Raw genomic sequence first — 21,374 nt, forward strand, 5'->3', positions numbered from 1 at the left:
AACAAACAAAAACAACTAAAATTAATAATTAGCTATTTAAACCAACAATAAAAAGACTATAAAAAGATGGGCTTTAAGGGCCATCTTAAACGCTTTAAAGATGTTAGATGCATTTCAAAGAGTTTGGGAAACAACAGAAAACTTAATCATTGCTGCCATATGAACTTACACAACTGTAGGCAAAGCTCCTCGCATGATCTTAATAAGTGTAGAATTGTATGTAGAAAGAGGCATTCTTTCAAATAACCTGGACCTATTCGATGTAGGGCTTTAAAGGAAATTACCTGCACTTTATATTTTACCTGGAAATGCACTGATAATCAGTACTGCTCTAAGCACAGGTGTTATATGGTCTTTTCACCTGCTTCCTCATATTAATATAGCTGCTGAGGTTTAGCACCTGAAGCTTCTGAACTAGGGACAAGGGCAGTCTAATGTAGGGTGCATTGCTATAGGTAAGCCCAGAAGCTGCCGGCATATGTACAATAGATTTTGGTCATTATCATCCAGAGCAAAATACAAGCTGAACAGGATGCAAAGGTGATAGAAACTAAGTACTAGGGTCGCTGTGTCTGCAGAGATCATTTTCAATACCTGCAGAGATCGTTTTTAAAGTTGTAAGTCTTATATAGAAACATGTGGGTTCACATATATAATTTTATCCATTTACAGTACCATGAAAAGTTTAATCTATGAAATAATTGTAGTTTAAAAATAGCAGCTGAATCCATTTTGGGGTTAAACTAAGCCTCTCATAGAATTATTACATTGCAAAATCCATAATATTTGTAACCAGTCAAGCTATAAAGGACTATACATTTTGGGGCCTGACTGCTAGCTAAAGAACTGTCATACCACCCTAAAAAGAGAAATCCACTCCTGATTTGCATTACTGATTTCTGGTATGTGTTGTTTGTCAATATTTTAAACTAGGATTTTTTCCAAAAAAAGGGCAAGGAAGACTGAACAATATGGTGAAAATTTTTGGAGTTGCCCTATTTCCAACATGCTCCTACAGGCCTGTTCTTCTTTTTTTTCCCCCTTTACTTTGTTCGTTATGATATTTCAAAGCTACATCATATTATGTACATATTTTTCTTCTGTTGAAAAGCATAATAAAATAAAAATTAAATACTTCTGGTTTTTTTAAAAAAAGGGGGGATCCTATTATAAAATGCTGTTATGTTTGCCATAGATATATCTCAATATTGCTATTGAAAATTATACTGGATATTTCTACCAGAATAAGAACTGGAAAAGTGCTACTAAATGCATAGCGGGATTCTCAGTAAGTTGCCATGATCTTCTAGGGTTATAATAAAGCATCTCAAATTCCACACTTTACACACTAGTGATATATGCCATATTATCCAAAAAACAAAGAACAGACTCTTAATTTCTCTTTGTTTTTGTCCTATTTATTATCTAATTTCCATTAATTTTATCTCTTCTGTGATCATTTTCCTAAGCTATGAGAGAGTTAATTTTCCATGAAAATAATGTTTCCAAAATATAATGTGGCATTGAAAAAATTGAGACTTCCCCAGCAAGGAAGTTACTAACCTTACCCAGTGTTGCATTATAAGGAGCCCCAATATTTGTAATATATGTAAAAGTTATAATCATTTTATTATTAATAAAAATATTTATTGGAAATACAGTAAGTTAAAACAGGAATAGGAACCAATCACTAGAACTCTGTCAGATATTATTTTATAAAAAATCTGAAAAGGATACTATACATGCGCACACACTTACACACACACATACACATATACACACATGCAAATATGTACATAATATGATGGAGCTTTGAAATATCATTATGAACAAAGTAAAGGAAAAAATATACACACAAACACACACACATACCAGTTAAATTCACTGTCTGAGAAGGCACAAAAGGTAAACATTTTCTAATTATATATTTGATGATCCAAATAAAAATATTGATAATCTTACTATTGTACTGAACTCAGTTTCTGTAGCATATTTATGGAATTCTGTTTCACAAGATCTCTTATCCCAGAGCTAGCTCCATTATTTTTAATTCTACCAAGCTTTTGATTTATATCTCACTGCTGGATCCCTAAATAGGTTTTTGATCGGATATTAGGGTTTCAAGGACAAGGAAATCGCTATGCAAATATCTGAAACTGAATTGTCAATATCAGGTTACTTAGGAGAAATACATACAGATTTTGGCTAAAAGCAATATTAAAAACAGAAAACAATAAAACTATGCTAGCTCAGGCTACACTTGTGCGACAAAAGAGAAAAGAAATTAAAATTCACATTCTGAGTAGTATAAACTTTAAAATGGTAGCATAAAAATACAAAGAGATATTGATAAATGAAGCAATAAAATTATCCAGTGACATGAGATAGGGAGTAAAAAGTGTGCAGGTAGAACATTGATTATATCTGGAAATTTTCCTGGCCCACCTATGAACTGTTAGGCATTCCAGTAACAAAGTATTGCCAGCTAAGTGAAGGCAAATGAAACTTGTTGGAGGGAGGCAAAGAATTATCTTTATTGTTCATCCTTATTTATTTTATCAATATATGCCAAGATTCAGTGCCAACTCTGTGACTAGTAAAACTAATCCCACCTTGCAGTTAATAGGAATATAGAAACAATATCCCAAAGATGTTTTTGGCTTCTGGGGAATAAATGGCTGATTGAACACAGCTCTATTCTTTGTGGAGCCGATGCCCACAGCACTTAGAGGAGCTGGCATTGGTTCAGCTCTTCCGAATCATCTCCAGGTAAAGGAGATTGACAGGATCACCCATAGGTACTCCTTACAGAGATTCCATGTAAAGAGATTGCATTGGACTAATCATTTAATCAATCACAGCAGTGATCAGTACAGCAAAAATTTTCCAAGGAATCCTTCCTACTTCACTATAGCTCAACCCCAGTTTCTGGTCAGCAGGCCTTCAGTGGCCCTGGCTCTTGGCTGTTGCTACTAAATGCCAGGTCAGCCTATAATAAAGCTTCCCTCATCATTTAATCACACATGAAAGGGCTGATCTGGCTGGGTCCAGAGGGGGGGGGGGTTCCCTCTTGGAAATGTACCCAACTGGGTTTAGGGTGTAGCATTAGCCGAGACTTCAGGGCAGGAGTGGGGGTGTGGCAATTGTCATCCAGGAGTCTCTTACAGCTTTTAGGGGTTTGTTCCACAAGTTGCCGGATGTGAGACCCTGTTCCTTAAGTTGAGCTCTAGGGATCAGTTGGGATTGTTGCTATTGTACCAGCCTCCCTGCTGCCTGCATGAGCTCCTTGACTCTGTCTCAGGGTTCACAGTGGAATTCCCCAGGCTTATGGTCCTGGGAGATTTTAATCTGCCTTCCCTAGGAGTGAGGTCTGAGGTAGTTCACATGCCAGCCATGGGCCTATCCCAGGTCATCCAGGGCCCAACACAGAACAACAGTCACACAGTGGCAAAGCAGTACCAAAGTGATCTAGAATTGGGGATGCTCCCTATGGCTCTCCATCATAGTCAGATTAGGCCCTGGTACCCATGAGATTCTGTGGCACTGCCCCCCACTGCAGGGAGGCTGCACCTATTAGATAAGTCTGCCCCCAGAGACTGATGGACCCGGAAGGGTTTCAGAGGGAGCTGGGGGTTGTTTCTGATGGTCTGCTACCCAGTCTGACTGAATGAAAGGGCAGCTGTGGCCTTGGATCGAATTGCCCCAATGAGACCTCTCTCTTCTGATGGATCCTATCACTCTCCATGGTTTATGGAAGAGTTGATGGAGAAGAAATAGGAGAAGATACATCTAGAGCATCACTGGAGGTCAGTGAAGGATAAACTTGACCAAACATGGGTGAGGGCCACTATTAAGGCCTACCTTGTGGCAATAAGGGCAGCAAAATGACAATACTTCTCCATCTTTATTGTGTTCATGGATTGGCTCCAAGCAGCCTTGTTCCAGGTGACCCTAATCCTAACCCTCTCGGTAAGAGGGACCTGGAGACTCACCTGCAAGGCCATGTGGAGGAATTTTCAGAAGGTTTGTCAGACAAAATCACTCAAATTCATTCCCAGTCAGAACCAGCCTTGGTGGAGATGTTGAGATACCTGGGGCACAGTCTTGCCTTGTTATCTGGGAACAGTTTGAGCTTGTTGGGCCTGAGGAAGTGGACAGGGTCCTCATGACTGCAAGCTTAGCCACCTGCTCCTTAGATCCATACCCCTTCTGGTTAGCTAAGGCTGCCTGGGAGGTGACATGTGGTTTGGTTCTAGTGGTGGTGAATGCATCCTTGACACAGGTGGTTGTTTCTCCTTAAGGAGGGATTGGGTTGTCCCCTCCTGAAGAAGCCATTGCTAGATCCCACCATACTGGATAATTTCCATCCAGTGTATCTTTTTAGGGAAGGTTGTGGAGAAGGTGGTCAGACAGCAGCTTCAGCAGACTCTGAATTTTGTGGATTCTGGATAGCTTTCAGTCAGGATTCAGGCCTGGACTTGGGACAGAAACAGCATTGTCGTGCTTTTGAATGATCTCTGGCAGGAGCAAGATGGGGTTAGTACATCCATCCTGGCTCTATTTGACCTTTTGGCAGCTTTCAATACCATCAACCATGATATCCTTCTGGATCAGCTCCAGGGATTGGTAGTGGATGGCAATATGCTGGATTTCTTCCTTCTTACAGGGCCAATACCAGTCACTGTTGATCAGGAGAGGTCCTGCCCTTGACCCCTACTATATGGGGTGCAACAGGGTTTGGTGTTCTCTCCACTCTTGTTTAACATCTACATGGTACCACTGGGGGAGATCATCCACCACCATGGGGTGAGATATCCTCACCCCTACATGGCATGGGGCCAATTTATCTACGGGATCGCCTCTCCCCAGTTATTTCTACCCATCTCATCAGGTCTGGCAGGAGAGGCAATGTTGTAAGTCCTGTCTGCTAAGTGGTTCCATCTGACAGGATCTAGGAGACAAGACTTTTCTGCTGTGGCACCTACCCTTTAGAATATCACACACACACCCAGAAGTGAGGTTAGCCTCAACCCTTGTGAGCTACCAGAAATCCCTTAAAATGTGTTTGGTTTTTTTGCAGGTCTGGGGATCCTGTAAAAATCCATGCTTTCACTGCATCATGTAATATTTTGAGGCACTCCCTCTTGTGATCGTGTTTTTATTTATGTATAATTGTTTTAAGTGATTTTTGTAGAATGTTTTTAATTGTTGGTTTTATTGTACACTGTCCAGACTCACTTTTGTGAGATGGGCAAAAATATTAGATAGATAGATAGATAGATAGATAGATAGATAGATAGATAGATAGATAGATAGATAGATGGATGGATGGATGGATGGATGGATGGATGGATGGATGGATGGATGGATGGATGGATGGATGGATGATAGAGCTAGATAGGATTTTTTTCCCCCAAAACTGTAATAAATAAATAAATATAATAGGGTCGCTGACATAATTGTAGAGAATTTTTTTTTTAATTTGCCCATCCCTAAAAATATACATGGCATTTATAAATATAATTATTATATGTGGCAAAGAAAAAACTAGTTTGTGTAGCAATCATGTGACTTTTTAGAAAGTGTCCTGCCAGATTCCCAGGCATATCAGTGAAATGGGAAAACTGCTGCCAGCAAAGGATCAGCTTCTCACGCCAATGAGAAGTCATACCAATATATTCAACAAGAGAGCTCTTTTTAGGTAAAAGGATAGGCAAGCTACTTTTCAGAGAAATAGTATTTGAGGGAGAATTTGCCTCCTGAAATTTAAGTGACATCAAGAGATATAGCAGTCAAGAAGAAAATAACTTAAGTCAGATTTGATTTTTTTTTACAGAAACGTGATTCATTTTGAAAAGAGGTTTTGAATGGAAAATAGGTTTAGATATCACAGAATCAGTCCTGTGGAATGACAAGGTGACCATAGCAGATTCTTTCATTGCCAGCTTGCAAGTAAAGATTTTAGTGTTGCAGATTTTCAAAAACAGTGTCTGCATATAACAGTTTGAAATAATACTGTATGGCAGTACAAGATGAAGTTGCAAGAAATACGTTGCATTTAGCCAGTCTCTAAAGTTTTTTTTTTCTTTTCACCAGCTCGCATGTAATTTCACATTATACTAAGAAAACACTGAAGTATTTTTATGAGTTCCATTCCTACTCCCATGACATTTATTTAAAAATAGGTAACCATTTACAAGTTGAAAAATCTTGGACTCATATTCTGTATTGCATAAACTACCACCTAGAGCAGCGTCTCTCAATCTTTTCACCCTGAAGGAGCCCATGATATAATTTTCAGGTCTCAGGGAACCCCTGAACAAAAATTATTATAACTACAGCTCACTGTACATTAGCATCATCAGTAAATTGTAGATATAATTATCCAATAATACAACATTTACAACAGTAAAGCGCAGGCCAGCAGCTGAGTCATGGAGCATAAAAATTCCAAGAGCTAGCATTATGTGGTGTGCAAAGTTCAAAACACGTTTGTTTGTTTTTTTCAATCACAATTTCTCACAGAACCCCTAGCAATCTCTCATGGAACTCTAGCTGAGAAAGGCTGGCTTACAGTCTGTGAATCTTTTCTGAACATAGATTTGTAGTTTGATCCCCAGTCTCCTTCTATGGTCACTGTTATTCCACTGAACTGACCAGTCATACAGTTGCCATAATTTATTGTGTTGAATTTATAGGCATGTTTTCATCCTGCAAGGCACATGCTGGAATTGTTGTTGCCATGAGAGAACCTTTTCACATGTCAGTATTACTTCGAATGTCAGTAATGTCTTTGAATGTCATTATTGACTTCCATAATGAGAGGGGCTGACGATCAAAAAATCACCCAGGTCAATTTTTGCCTTCCCTACTAGATATCAAGTTTCATGTAGATATTTTATCGTAAAAAATCATAGCATTTTTTAAAATTTAAAATTTCATGAACCTAACAGCAAAGGGTTTAGCTGTGATCTGGATGATTTGTCTGAATGTCCTTTCTTGTAAGCTGTTATACTGAGCTGATGCTTCCCATCCAATGCTATTCAAAACCTTGGTGAAAGCAACAGCTGATCAGGATTATTATTCTTGAGTGCTAAAGAGGAAGAGAAAATATTGTTTTATTGGTCTTTGCAAAAGACAGAAATTGGCTTGTGTTTTTCTTGTTCTGGGGAATTACACCTTGGTCCAATGCCAACATTTTCCAGCCTTGTAAGTTGATTTACAGCCCAATCCTCCAAGTGTTCTTCTGGCAGTGATCCCAAAAAAGTAAAAGGAACTTCTACCAAGGAGGCTAGCTTGCCAAAAAGATAAGGAGGTTAGTGTAACAGTAAATTCATAACATTTCAAATAAAACAAAATTCAAGCTGCATGAATAAAGCTAAATATTTCTATACTTCCCTTCAAATCAGGAAGCGTGGTTTGGGTTAAATGTGTTTGATGATTCCCCACCACTTGGAAATGTAGATTAGAGATTCTACCTAATCAACAGAGATAAGCTAGAATTACCTTGAAGACATTTTTCTGACAACATATCTTTGATTATTTTTCCATGTACCAAGAATCTCCTCCATAATTTGTGTTGATCACCTTTTCTTCCCACAATGCTTTGGAGCTATTCTAGTCTCAAGGTATTGCAGGAGAAAACATCCACAATTATTCTGCTGTCACTTTCAAAACAAGTATGATAGAAGGTGTGCTATTGCCATTGCTAACATGAACTTCCATCCCTAACAATGTGAGGAAGGATTTTGCCTCCTCCTGAAAAAAAATCAGTGAAATGTTCTTCCCAATAACTCTGTTCACAAATAAGCCACTGAGAAGCTATTTGCTTGCAGTTCAGCTGCAACCCAGGAGACAATCACTGGTCTCTTATACCTAATCTGCTCCCCACTAAAGGTTGATGCTGATCAAGTTGGAAAAACCCAACTGAGTGGCCTCATCTATTTGATTATAATATATATAGTTTCCCCAACAGCAAGGAATCACATGCATCATAGAGAAACAGTACCTAGGCAGTTGAATATTGTTGTAAAACAGGGATTTAAACTACATTTATATTTGTTGATTATGAATGAGGAAGTGTCTCTGCTTAGGTCACTTTATAAATGAAAGGAGTTGCCTATATTTCATTTGAGTTTCTAATCACTCAATTATTAATACAAGGCAAAAGGAAAAATTGAGTTTTCATTAAATATTTTAATGGGGAAAATGTCTTGATGCTTTTAATGTTCAATTTCAGGTCAATAGCTCTCTCTCTCAAGAGCTGTCTCTTCTTGTTGCACAAAATAAAAGTAGCAATATTTTTGTGAGGACAAAAAGCATTGCTTCTTATATATATAAGAAACCCCATTGTATTTCATTTCCGTGTATAATATTTTCCATTTATTTTCAGAACCGATACCATAATACACAGTAAAACTGACTAAATTGTAATTAAGCTTCCTTTCCCTCCTTCCCCAAACCATGGGTAGATGGAAGGCAGCCTGGTATATGCATATTATAGATGTGAAGTATGAAGTAAAATATTGTGACTTTGGCAGATTATCTTTCTAATTAAGGCCAGGTACTGGAGTAGGGGGGCACTGACCTAAGATTGTTAGGTCTAGCTCTCTAGATAGTTCTTGGTTATATTGGCACCTATTTATGTCTCCTTAGATTTTGCCATGGGGTGGGGTCTTTTTTTCCCAGGTTGAACCACATTGGCTATAGGAAAAGGGATACAGTGGTACCTCGGTTCACGAACTTAATTCGTTCCGCGACTCTGGTCACCAGCCGAATTGGTCGTGAACTGAATCAAATTTTCCCATAAGGTTCAATGTAAATACGGTTAATCCATTCTGACCCCTCCGAATTTGGTCGCCAACCGATTTTTGATTGCGTCCCGAATCAAATTTCCCCATAAGGTTCAATGTAATTACGGTTAATCCGTTCTGAACCATATGTTTTTTTTAAAAAAAACCCACAAAAATATGAAACAAAATACAGCATGAAGAGAGATAACGCTAACCTTGCTCAATGCAACTTCTGGCGTGGAGGACAGGAAGGCGGGTGGGGAGGTGGATATTGCTTGGAGGGAGAGTCCCCCTCCCTACAGGAAGCCGCGGCCACGGGTCACGGGAGGGAAAATGGCCGCGGATCCTGTTCGTAACCTGATCCGGCGTTCGCGAACGGAGGCAAAATTTTGTGAATGGAGCTGTTCGTGAGCAGAAGCGTTTGTGAACCGAGGTACCACTGTATATGTTTGTTTACAGTATCAGAACAGCCCCTTTAACTGCCTTTTAATCAACATGAAAACTATTTTAAATAAATAATGGGACCAGTGTGAATTAAGGGATGGCATGCTTAAAGAAAGCATGATGCTAGATATCCCAAGGCCTCTAAACAGTATCAGGAGCTGTCTCTCACTAATCAGGTATCAGAAATCCTTTGGTTCAGGAAGAGCATTTGGCCAACTCTTCCTTGACAATATTTTATGCATGGACTGCAAAGAACAAAAAATGACAGTATCAACTATTCTTGAGTTTCTGGGACTCAATGGGTTGCCCAGATATGGAAATGGAATGGTGGAGACAAACTGACTGCCATACTATCACAGATATTTCCACTTGAGTCGAGATTTAGAAATTAACCAAGTGAAAAGTGTTTATCATCTTTTACTAAGCAGTCCTCAAATTTTGGTCCTCATTTAAGCCAAAAATGTTTGTCTCATCTCTTCAAGTTCTGTGTCTACACACACTATGATGTGCTACAACTTCAATGAACTGAAATTCTGTTTTAAAAGTAGAAAAGATGAAAGTGTTTCACTTTTACAAATAATCAGCCAAAACACTAGGGGGAAAATAGTTCTTTAGATGTTAAAAAAAGAGTGGGTCTATAAATGAAGACTATAGATATTTCACAGCAAGTGTCCACCAAGTAAGTACATGTATTTATTTGAAATACTTATGGTTGTGTTCTCCTATAATGAAATATTTATTGAAATTGCTTCTGTGGCCCTTTATAGTTTTTGATGGAATTCTACTATAATCCAGCAGGAGACCAGAGAGATGGAAGTTCTTGCTGTATTTACTTATTTATATGTCAAGGAAAATTTTCTGTAATCTTTACATTGAGAAAGGGTAAAAGATTGCCTATATGTTAGCAGAATGTTTTCCTCACCTCATTCTTTTTCAGTAAAGGAGATACTTTCTAATTAACATATTTATATGCTTCATGCAAGATTTAACGCTTTTTCCCCAGAATGTATTTTCTCCTTATCTGTTCTGGTATTTTTGCCCTTGGATCTTTCCATCCCTTAAGAATCAGTATCGGTTTACCAAGCAGAGAGCATTTTCTACTCTTTCTTCCCTTTGATCAAGATACATTTATCCAAATTAGGAACATGCCTGCCCAAATTGGAACAGACAAAGACCCCATATAAGCAATTATTTCAAACAAATCTTAAAACAAAACAGCTGTACAAGCCACATTCAGAAAGAACATATAGTATGTGTGATCTAAGGCTGTCTTCTGTGCAATATATATATATATATATATATATATATATATATATATATATATATTTAAGAGCTATTCATTGAGTGCAGAGTAATAATGGAACAAGGAATGATTTTTTTTTAATTCATTAGTAGCTATTATTTGTGATTTATTGACAAAACTTGTGAGATCAGATCAGAAAGAGAAAGATCTTCAGACAAGCTAAAATGTTATGGGAAATTGTTTACATTTGTTATTACTGCTTTTTTGCAAAGATGATGAATTATTCTTTAATGTCACTAGCTTGTGACATCACATTAAAAATAATGGGCACAATCCACCAGCAACTTCAATATGAATCCTTTGAAATGAATGGAAGTTGCAGAAGAACACATCAGTGCTTTTGTGTAATTCCCTTTCATTTCAATGGGGATTGCATAGAGAGTAGTAGCAGTTGTGATCCCATTGCAAATGTTCAAAGCTCTTGTCAGATTCATACACTGTGCAGGGCTAATTTACTAGACCAGTATGCAGCTTATGTTAATCTCTTTCTTTGCACATCTCTATAGCATGTATTACAACAACTTGCTGTCTTCATGCTTATAAATACTTAATACTTTCCCATGTGAATATTTCTGAGAGGTCTGTGTAATAATAAAAACCAAAATGCTAAATTTATTTATCAGTCACATAAATATAACTGCAGATATTTGACACAATATAGTCTTCACCCTGCCAATTCATGGCAAAGGGGGTGGGGGAGGCATGCATTTTTCTCTCTAATTGGAAGAATGATAGGTGAATAATCTTTTGAAGAGAAAACATACCAAATATCATTAAGACATGCCAAAATATACCACTGAAAGAGAGCTAATTCACACAATTATTTGTATGGGTTAGAGTTAATATGAGTTAGGGAGGGAGCTTCAGTGAAATTAAATTTACTTCTGGTCTTCTTTGTTTAGGGGCACAGTAATCATTTTCAGCATAATGCCTTTCACTCTTATGTACTCTTATCTCCAAGTAAGTTCCATTCATTCTAAAACATCATATGTTAAGATCAGATTATTAGTGATACAATAAGATCTTTGTAATCTTTTGAATCAGACTATTAGAGGTACAATAAGTTAAGGTCTTATAACAATAAGTAAGTCGTGGGTTTTGTTTTGCTTTGTTTGCAGCTATATCCTTGATTAAAAGAACAGTGGTCCCTTGGGTTAAGAAGGTGCCACAATTTTAATTTTAAATATAATGCAATTAATTTTATAGTTCAGTGTAGAAGTTATGCCCATCTATAGAGATCTACCTATAAGTGGAATGATACTTATCTGAAGGTATACTTATGTACACTTTTAGACTTATCCCTGCATTAACTTAGGGTGACCCTGGCCCAGCTGTAGCACATTACCAATTTAACCATGGTAGATTCCATCTAGCTATCTTAACAGCACCTGAGCTATAACTGTAGGACCACATCTACAAACATCAAGAAAGTCAGCTGGGCCAATTTCAGTCTAGTTCTTCTTTGTAAACTTGTTTTAATGACTCATTTCAGCTTTCTCTTTTTCCTTTTTTCCAGTTTGCAGAAAAGTAGCAAAAAAACATCAAGGGATTTAGTTCTTGATAACATTTTTTTTTTAGCTGCAGCAAATTATCCCCTAGAGTTATAACAATAACTTCATCTGGCAATATTCTAGAAGATTATTGCAAAGGCCATTGTACCAGAGCTTGTACTATATTCTGCTATTGCCACACATAGCTACTTACTGCCAAGGAAAGGGGGTGCATTTGGATTTTGTGTACTTGTTCATCTCCAATTCACTTATTCTGTGATGGAGAAAATAAATGTAGCAAATAAAATAGAGGCTGCACCCTTTTCCTCCCTGTCTTTTGGACATGACCAGGGTCAAACCCAGCTCCCATCCGCCTAATCCTATCAGACTCAAACTGACCCTTCCTGCTTCCAGACAAAGCCCCTGCAATCCCATCTAAACCAAAGGATAGAAGCTTCATCACCACTTCACAGTATAGGCCAATAAGGGAGTTGAAACATAGAGAAACCCCAAGATTCCATCCTCAATCAGCCTTATGTCCTCAACATTCCATCTCCCTTAACAAGGACCTCCTCAGCTCTGCTCCCCTTCTGAAAGGGCCACTTTGCCTAATAATAGAAATAGCCCCAGAGATATGGACAAGGATCTGCCTAGCTTCCCCAAAACTGGCCGGCAAATCAGATTCCCGGGATATCCCACCTTGTAGTCCTCAACTTCTATAAAATCTTTGCTTTTCCATTGTTCAAAGTCCCTCTTTCTTGTTAAGCAGGCACCCAACAATCTTTGCAATAAACATGGTTCTTCTCCTCGGTGTTGTGGTCTGTACTTCGAATTTTTATGACAAGTCACCATCTTGCAGCTCACTGCCTGAGAGAAATGACAAATTTAATAATATATTACTATATTCTACTCAGCTCTTTCAATATCATCACTCGCGGCCTGAATCTGTTGATAAGGTCATGCTGGTCTAAAATAGGTTGTTTCCCATGGATGTAAATTCCATAACTATGTAATCCTGGGTGGTTACCTGATCTGTTACATGATCCACATAACATTTCAGATATATCTTTACTATTTGTATCTCTATCTAAAGGTAATGAGAAGACCTAGATCCTTTTTACATGTCTCAAATTAGTTTCATTTCCTTCATTCATTTTTTGATGAAGTTTTGAAATTGTTGTCAATTTCACATGCTGAATATTAATTATGGATATGCTAACACCTAGTTAAAATTGATATTAGTCACATTAGGGATGGAAAGCTTGAGAATTAATAGGCAGCTAAACAGCACCTGTCAACATGCTATTGAAAAGAAATATTCTCCACCAAAGCATTGGTGAGAAAAATCATATGACCGCTTTACTACACCAAAAGGAAATAGGAATATTATGGCATAGGAGATGTCATAGAAGTCATAGAAGTTTCATGTTAGTCTTGCAGTTAAGTGAGTTTGGTCTCTTGTCTCTTGTAAATGTGCCTATAGTTCTGCAAAATTCACATTGGAAAAGCAATTTCATAATAATAGGTCATTGATAGAAATTATTATCCAGCTTCTGATGTTTCGTGGTCATATGAATTTGGGCTAGGGATCCAGCTGAAGCATTTTACATTTGAACACATAATTTAGTTGGAATTACCTAAAAGAGATTCAGCCATAGAAACTGGAAAATGAAATAGCAAAACACTACAGGCTCTACCACTACCCGAAAGATCCCTATCTACATATTTTCTGTCTCCATACATTGCACACTCAACAGAAAAGTTAAAAGGCCATTAAATGTGATTACAAACCTTGGAATGATTATGATCCTACTTCTTCAGGGGATGACCAGAGGTAGAATTAATTAGATCCTAGGTATGCTGGTCTATGACCATAATAAAGATTAATTTGATTTGTTTTGTAATTCAAGGACCATCATACAGATTAATTATGCACTGTATGAAAAAGGCTTCCTTTTGTCTGGTTTAAATCTTGTTTTGAATCAGCTTTCTTGGATGTCCCTTGGGCTTTGAGTTTTGATAGAAAGAAAAAAATTCTCCCTGTCTACTTTCTCTACATCATGGTTTTACACACTTCAGCCATGCCCTTCCTCAGAAGTAGAAAGCTGTTTGCAACCCTTGGTCATTTTAGTTGCCCTCTTCTAACTTTTTCCAGCTCTGCTGTAATCTTTTTCAAGCATGGTGTTAGAAACTCCATTTCTGTAATAATACACTCATATTTTTAAATGAAGTCCTACATCTGATATTTCAAAAGCATCATGGAAGAAGTAATAATTGGTGAAATGTATCGACTGTATTTGAGAATGCACACATTTCCTTTTAAATTATTATTTATAGTATATCATGAATGCACAAATTTCTTTTGCAGAAATTTGTACAAGAATTTATAAGAAATTACCTTGATAAATCCTTTTATGTTCAAAATGCATGCACTAGGGCTCTTTTGGTTTGCTTATTATCTAAGAAGAAACCAAAATGATTTGTCCTTTTTATGAAAGAGCCAAAAATGTCACATTTTTCCTATATATTCTTCAACTGAATCTAGAAGAACTTTTTTAGAACTTAAATGCTTGTCATGTTTTGTAATCCTCAACCCATTTGCTTATAAGTAAGCTGTTGATTTCCATATGAGATTACTTTCGAATCCAAGCATTTCCTATTTCAAATCCCAGTATATTCACTTAGATGTTAAATAGAAAGCTACTAGAATGTTTAAAAATTTGTATTTGGAAAATTTCAGTGACTTTCTAGGCTTAGTGAAACAAACATATTATCAAATATAAAAGATTTTTTTTAGACAAAAACATACTAAAATCCAAATGAAATACCTAATTCATTTCTATTACTTTTCACAACATGCAGTTGAATATGTTTTTCCCTCAATGATGATGTTTGTTATTGCTTGAATTTCGTTGTAATATAAGCAAACTCTGATCTAACAGGCATCTAAGAGAAAAAGCATATTAATTCATAATTAAGAATTTTGTTGGCTTCCTTGCTCTGGTTCTGTTTGGGGGGGGGGGGAGTGCATGTGCATGTGTGAAAGGTGAAAAAACATCAACATAAAACTGCTATCAAAGTAAAATCTATATTTTCCAGCTCACCATAAATGCAGTTTATTAAATACAGTTTATTAGAGAAGTACAGTATTCCATTAAACAAAAAGAGGACATAATATAATTAAATTCTGCTTATGTTCTGCTTTGTGTTGCAACCATTAGAACATACCAAAAGAACTTGCCTGCTTTTGGCTGTACTGAAGAAATATTTTAGAATGTTGCTACATAGTTCTTCATTAAACCTTGCAGTAAACAAAATATTTTATTAAATGGAACATGTAAGATGTAGCAGTTTAAATTTTGTGATATCTAAGAACTCTTCAAAGTTAGATTAAGTCATATTTCCATGTCTATAAATAAACACACACACACACATACATACATATATACATACATACATACATACATACATACATACCATTGACTGATATGTGCATAGGGAAATATATGTGTGTTTCTATGCGTGTGTATGTAGTATTGTATATTGCAAGTATTGTATATTGCATATTGTACATTTTGCTGAACTCTGGGAGCTTAAGGTAGCTTTTTAGCCTCACAACAACTCTATGAAATAGTGACTGGTGCAAAGTCACCTAGCAGTGGCAGAGCTGTGATAAAGAAGGTATTAGATATTGATTAAAATGGACAGATTGGAGCAAAGAGCAAAAAGTCCTTTATAAATGGAGCATAGATGTATGGTCCCGTGCCACATTCTCAGATGGACTAAGTCATAATTAGATGACTGTAATATGTGCAAGCGTCATGCTGTTTTTGTGATCCTGATGGCAACTGCTAATAGTATAAAGATGCATTGTGTTTAGGGACTAGTGAGTGCCATGAAAGATTTTCAAAAGTTGCAGTTTTCCATTATGTGAAAGCAGATTTCAGCAGCCTACAAATGGAGTCTTTAATCCATGGGGAAGCCCAAAGGCAAAGGCCAATTCATACAACCATTTAGTTATCTGATAATAGGTATTTATCACATGAGAACTGGGATGTATAAAAACAACTATCCCAAATCCCACCTGTAAGTGTTAAGAGAATTATTCTGCTCTATTGCCAGACACACCATGGAAGGCAGAATTCCAGATGATTCCCATTATAATGAGGTTAAGATTAAAAGCTGATATATAAAGACAAAAACTCTCTGACTAGTGTCTACAGGGAGATAAAATGTATTGTACATATGATTACAGTTTGAATCCATCACTTGGTTTTCTTTAATTTTACTGCCAGAAATATCTCCGGCCACCTCCTGTGAAATGAGAACTCTGACCTAAATTCTGACTGGGAGTGGAAGTAGCAACTGAGAGTCCAAATAGTGGATGGAGATCAAACAAGAACCTACTTTCTGCTATCCAGCAGCAATGTGTTTTCTGTCTCCATTCAACTTGGATAAAGCTGTGATTTATTTTGAGGAACATGTTGCAGATAAGCAAACAGTCATCTGGAAACATTCTTGTCCAAATGCTAAATTTCTGGAAGGTCCCTCATTTACAAGTGATTTCTGGAAAATTTCTTGATTAATACAAGTCCATGAATAAACTTAAAATGATGGCTTTGTTATTCTTTGTTATTCTTTTGGCACAGTATGTTAACAACACTGCAAGTTTTGCCAAACTGTGAGAGTTCTTTCAAATGGATTATGGACTTGTTTACATATCCAGCTGCAGTAAGGCCTTCTTCATAGTGGTAATCTCACAAAGTCCCCAGTGGGGGTTCCCATTAGGAGAAGGGATACTAAGTGGAGTTTAGTTTATTTAAATTGAGCAAGAATGCAAAGCAGGACTCTGATCTTTGGGGAACGTGTTGGATTTCTGTACTTTCTGGATTTTGTTCCTTTCATTTAGTTTGCAACAGGGCATTTTGGCCCGCTTATGGGATACAGGACTTTAGTGTAAAGCCATTCAAAAAGTTTTGGGGACTGCCAAGAAGACAAAAAGAAGAATAAGTAAAGAAGAATAAATCATGAGCTGAAGCAATGTCTTCTAATGTTTTCTATTAACCTAGTGAGTGAAGCTTACCTGAAGCAGGATTTTTTCCACCAGCAGCACATTTTTAATTGTTTCTTTTAACTGGTTTTATGATAAGTAATCTGTAAATAATTTATATACAACAGTGTCTTGGGAAAAGGTTGCTAGATTTTTAAAAAATCTATAAAGTTTAGCAGCATATTTCTTTTTAGTTTGATAACTTCTATAGATTTGCAAGACTCTATTATTTTGGTGACATATGATGAATGTAAATGGCAACAAATTAGTTCACATTCACATCAGAAGTGGATATTTTGCTTCTGCTAAGACTCTGTCAGCAAAAAATATATATAAAAATTGTGGTATTTAATTATTTATTAGTTTAGGTGCAAAAAATACTTCTGTTCTACATGTTTTTAATACAGTGGTACCTCAGGTTACGAACGCCTCTGTTAACGAACTTTTCGGGTTACGACCAGCTCCGGCCGCAAAAATTTACCTCGGTTTGCGAACTCCGCCTCGGGGTACGAACAGGATACACGGCCATTTTCCTTCCCATGACACGGTCCGCGGCCATTTTTCCGCCCCTGACACGTGGTCCGTAGCCATTTTTCCACCCCTGACACGTGGCCCATGGCCATTTTTCCGCCCCTGACACATGGTCTGCAGCCATTTTCTGCCCCTTACACATGGTCGTAGGGAGGGGGACTCTCCCTCCAAGCAATAGCCGCCTCCCTGTCCTCCACGCCAGAACGGATTAACGGTAATTACATTGAACCTTATGGGGAAATTTCCTTCGGGTTGCGACCAATTCGGGGTGCGACCAGAGTCACGGAACAAATTAAGTTCGTAAACCGAGGTTCCACTGTACTTGCTTATCTGTGTTTTTTTAGGTTTTGGCTTAGCATGATAGGTAAACTTAGTTCTTTTGATTTGTAAACCATGAGCTATGGCAGAGATGGGTAATCCATGGCCCCATGGCCTTTTGTTTACCCTCACCCAAACCCCCAAAATCACCCCAGTAAAATTTGGGCAATACATCATCAACTTACAATGCTGAGATGTTGTGCTTTTTTAAAAAGGGGAGAGGGATAAAATAAGCACATTAGTCTTCCCACATGTTTAATGTACCAATTTTGCTTTTTAAAAATGTCCAAATCAATCTGCTTCATTGTCCAAATCATTAATAAAAATATGGAAGAAAACAGGATAGACCTGATCCCTGAAATTCTCCAGTCACTATCCCCCTCCAATTCAGTGAACAGTTGGTGAACATTTTTTGGGCATGATTTCAAAACATTTAGGCATCAGCACAGTAGCCATTCCATACAGACTATCCTTACATTCCAGAGTGGTATAAGATGGTCTGTCAAATGCTTTCCTGAGATCAAGTTAGATTATACCCACAGAATTCCAAAAATCACTAAGTTCCTAATTTTTTTTTTAAAAGGGAGATGGGCAGGATGTTTGTCATACCCTCTTCATGAAGACAGAAACAACGTTCACCCTATCTATCCCTAATGGATAATTCAGGAGTTTTGTCACCAACTTTTTCTACTTGGAGTTTGGTCGACTCCAGGCTGCAGAAAAACATGCGGGCCCTGAGTAGTCAATCCCTCTCTTAAACAAGCTCATGTGATCAGAGTTAATCAGAAGGTATGTTTTATGATTGCCAGTGTGAAAAGAACACAGTAAAATACAGCACATTCCCAAGATGCACTTATCTGATAGTAAGCAACAGTGGAAAGAATAATAAAGAATTCTCATCTAGTTTACAATTCTGGATTCATATCTCAGCAAGCAAAATATAATAGCATCAAATCACCCTGTAGTATGGTTTACACAGGTCACAGGAGTTCATCCGGTATCTTTCCATTTTTCTATTTTTATTACTGTTATTATTTGGTCCATTTGGAGGAGAATTGGATAATATAAATGCCTTAGAAATAGTCCAGTCTCAGGCTTGAAGACCTCTTTTTTGTCTACCTCAAGGCATCCCCACTGCTCTGATGAATCAAGAGGATGGAGTATTTTTAATAAAGGCCAGATACAATGAATGGTGATTTCAGACAAACTCAGGCTGCATAAGCATCAAGAGATCAATTCTCTAGAAAGTACTTTAATTTAGCATAGCTGGGAAAAACAACATGTGTCACTCCTATCTGACAATGGTTTCTCGAAATAGTGAAAACAGTCAAGTCCTTGCTGCTCATAGAAGCGCCATTTTGTCAAGAGGGACCATTCTCAAGCAAATGTGCCTTCAAGACTCACATATGCAACTTTCAGGAAAAAAATGCCCTTGGCAGTTATACTGGAACATCAGCAAATGTGTGTTTTTGAATATGCAGCCAGAATGTAACTGTGGATATTGCCCACTATGTTTTATACTGCCTAGTACTCCCAAAGACTATTTCCCTTCAGGCTTTCATAATAGTCTAATTGTACTTATAACTGCTGTAAAGAAGATGGGAAGCTACTTCTTTGTATCTTTTTTTTTCTTTCTTTTCTATTTTTCTTTTGCCTTTTTCCCCTTTCTTGCACTTTTACCTTTCTCTTTGACTTCTTTCTTTTTATTCTCTTTTTCTTACTTTATATTAGTTTTTATCTTTCTTTTTTTTAAAAAAATATTTAATAAAAATTATATTTAAAGAAAACAAGTCTTTCACAATAGTCTACCAGGAATGGCAGACTTTATTTGCTACCTACTTGCTGGCATAAATAAATGTATTACACACAGAGTGACATTATTTGTAGAGGCAGCTGGAAAAATTGGGAGAACATTGACATCCTGTAGCAGAACCCATCTGAACAATACAGTCATGAAGATATTCTATAAATCCTTCTTATAGGACAGTTGGTACACATCATCTTTTTCTTTCTGAATGTTCTTTTTTTCTCCATTGTGCTTGGTTTGTAATGAAACGTTTGAGATGACCTACAGTTGAAAAACTAATAGTTTGACATTACTAGCTGATTCAGAATAAAAGCTGTATGTGAATGAAATATATACAATTCTCAAGATTTTTCAGTATTTAATGTCAAAATTGTCACTGACAACCTATCCAATTTATAAGCAGGGGAGTATCACATTAAAACAGGCAAGTGTCATCTGTTCATTTTCACTGAAATTTTCCACAAAGCGGCCCTGACACATAGGTAATTCTACTATGTTTACATTTAGAAAACTTCACTAATTTTCAGCTCTTTCAACTATCTCTCATACTCTTCTCTCCAGTTTTTGTTGTACAGTTCTTCTATGACATTCCCATTCACCACATGAAGTCATGTCATCTCAATGGCATCATCTCTGCACACATGAACATACTAGCTGTCCTTCATTTTATGTGACTTTGCTTCCTGTTACACCCAGTTTCTCCACTCCCAAGTTATCTTTTGCTTTTCTGATCCATTTGGTGCCTATATTCACTAATATGGGACTTTAGACCCAAGTGGGATAAATGGATAGAATACATGGTTCTCTCTCGTTCATTTCCATGCCCAAAATGTCTATGTTGGTACAGGCAAATGCTCTGCCTTTTGATACTTACATTTAAGCATTAAAGAAAAATAATAACATGATCCTGAAGTAATAAGAACCAACAGCAGCAATAAAAATATAATTACTTAATATCTTTAAATTTGCTATGTGAAATGAAGCAAATAGATAAGCTTCAACAGGATTATTCTATACTTGAGCGGCTGATGTGATTCCCCCATTCAGCTATATAATATCAGTTGCTAGACTAATTCCCTTTGACACATTAGATGGGTTCATACAGCAGTCTAAACCATGGTTTGCTTATCCATAGTTTACTGAATAAACAAAAATAGTTAAGTTCAGGCAACACAATAAACGTAGACCACTGTTTACAAATCATAAATGGCTGGTTCATGCAGCATGCTAGGTAAAAAACAAATAACCAACTTCTTGGTTTAGCATGTGATATGAAACTAGCTATTTTGAGGATTCTTTTTTTAAAAACTGTATTACATATTTAAGACTTTTGTAAAACAGCAAGGTTTTTTCACTTATCAAATAATGTTTAAAATGGCAAGTGAATCTGGAACTAAAATCAGAATAAGATTAAAAACCTCCTAAAACCATTTTATTGCATCTAACAAATATGGATTTAAAAAAATGAAGAAACATTCAATAGCCAGAAGTTTTTTATATGTGTTTATGAATCTTTTTCTGACAAAATGATATTATACTTTCTACCTTAATGAAACAGCCTGAAATTTCATTGTAAAACAGGCTTCTTCTGACAGTTCTTTAATATAAGACTAAACAACTTTTCCAAATAGTATGCTAG

Source organism: Python bivittatus, unplaced genomic scaffold (assembly GCF_059951505.1).
Source record: "Python bivittatus isolate LINGU-HERP-01145 unplaced genomic scaffold, Pbiv_v1 ctg000850_np1212, whole genome shotgun sequence".
NCBI classification, from domain to species: Eukaryota; Metazoa; Chordata; class Lepidosauria; order Squamata; family Pythonidae; genus Python; species Python bivittatus.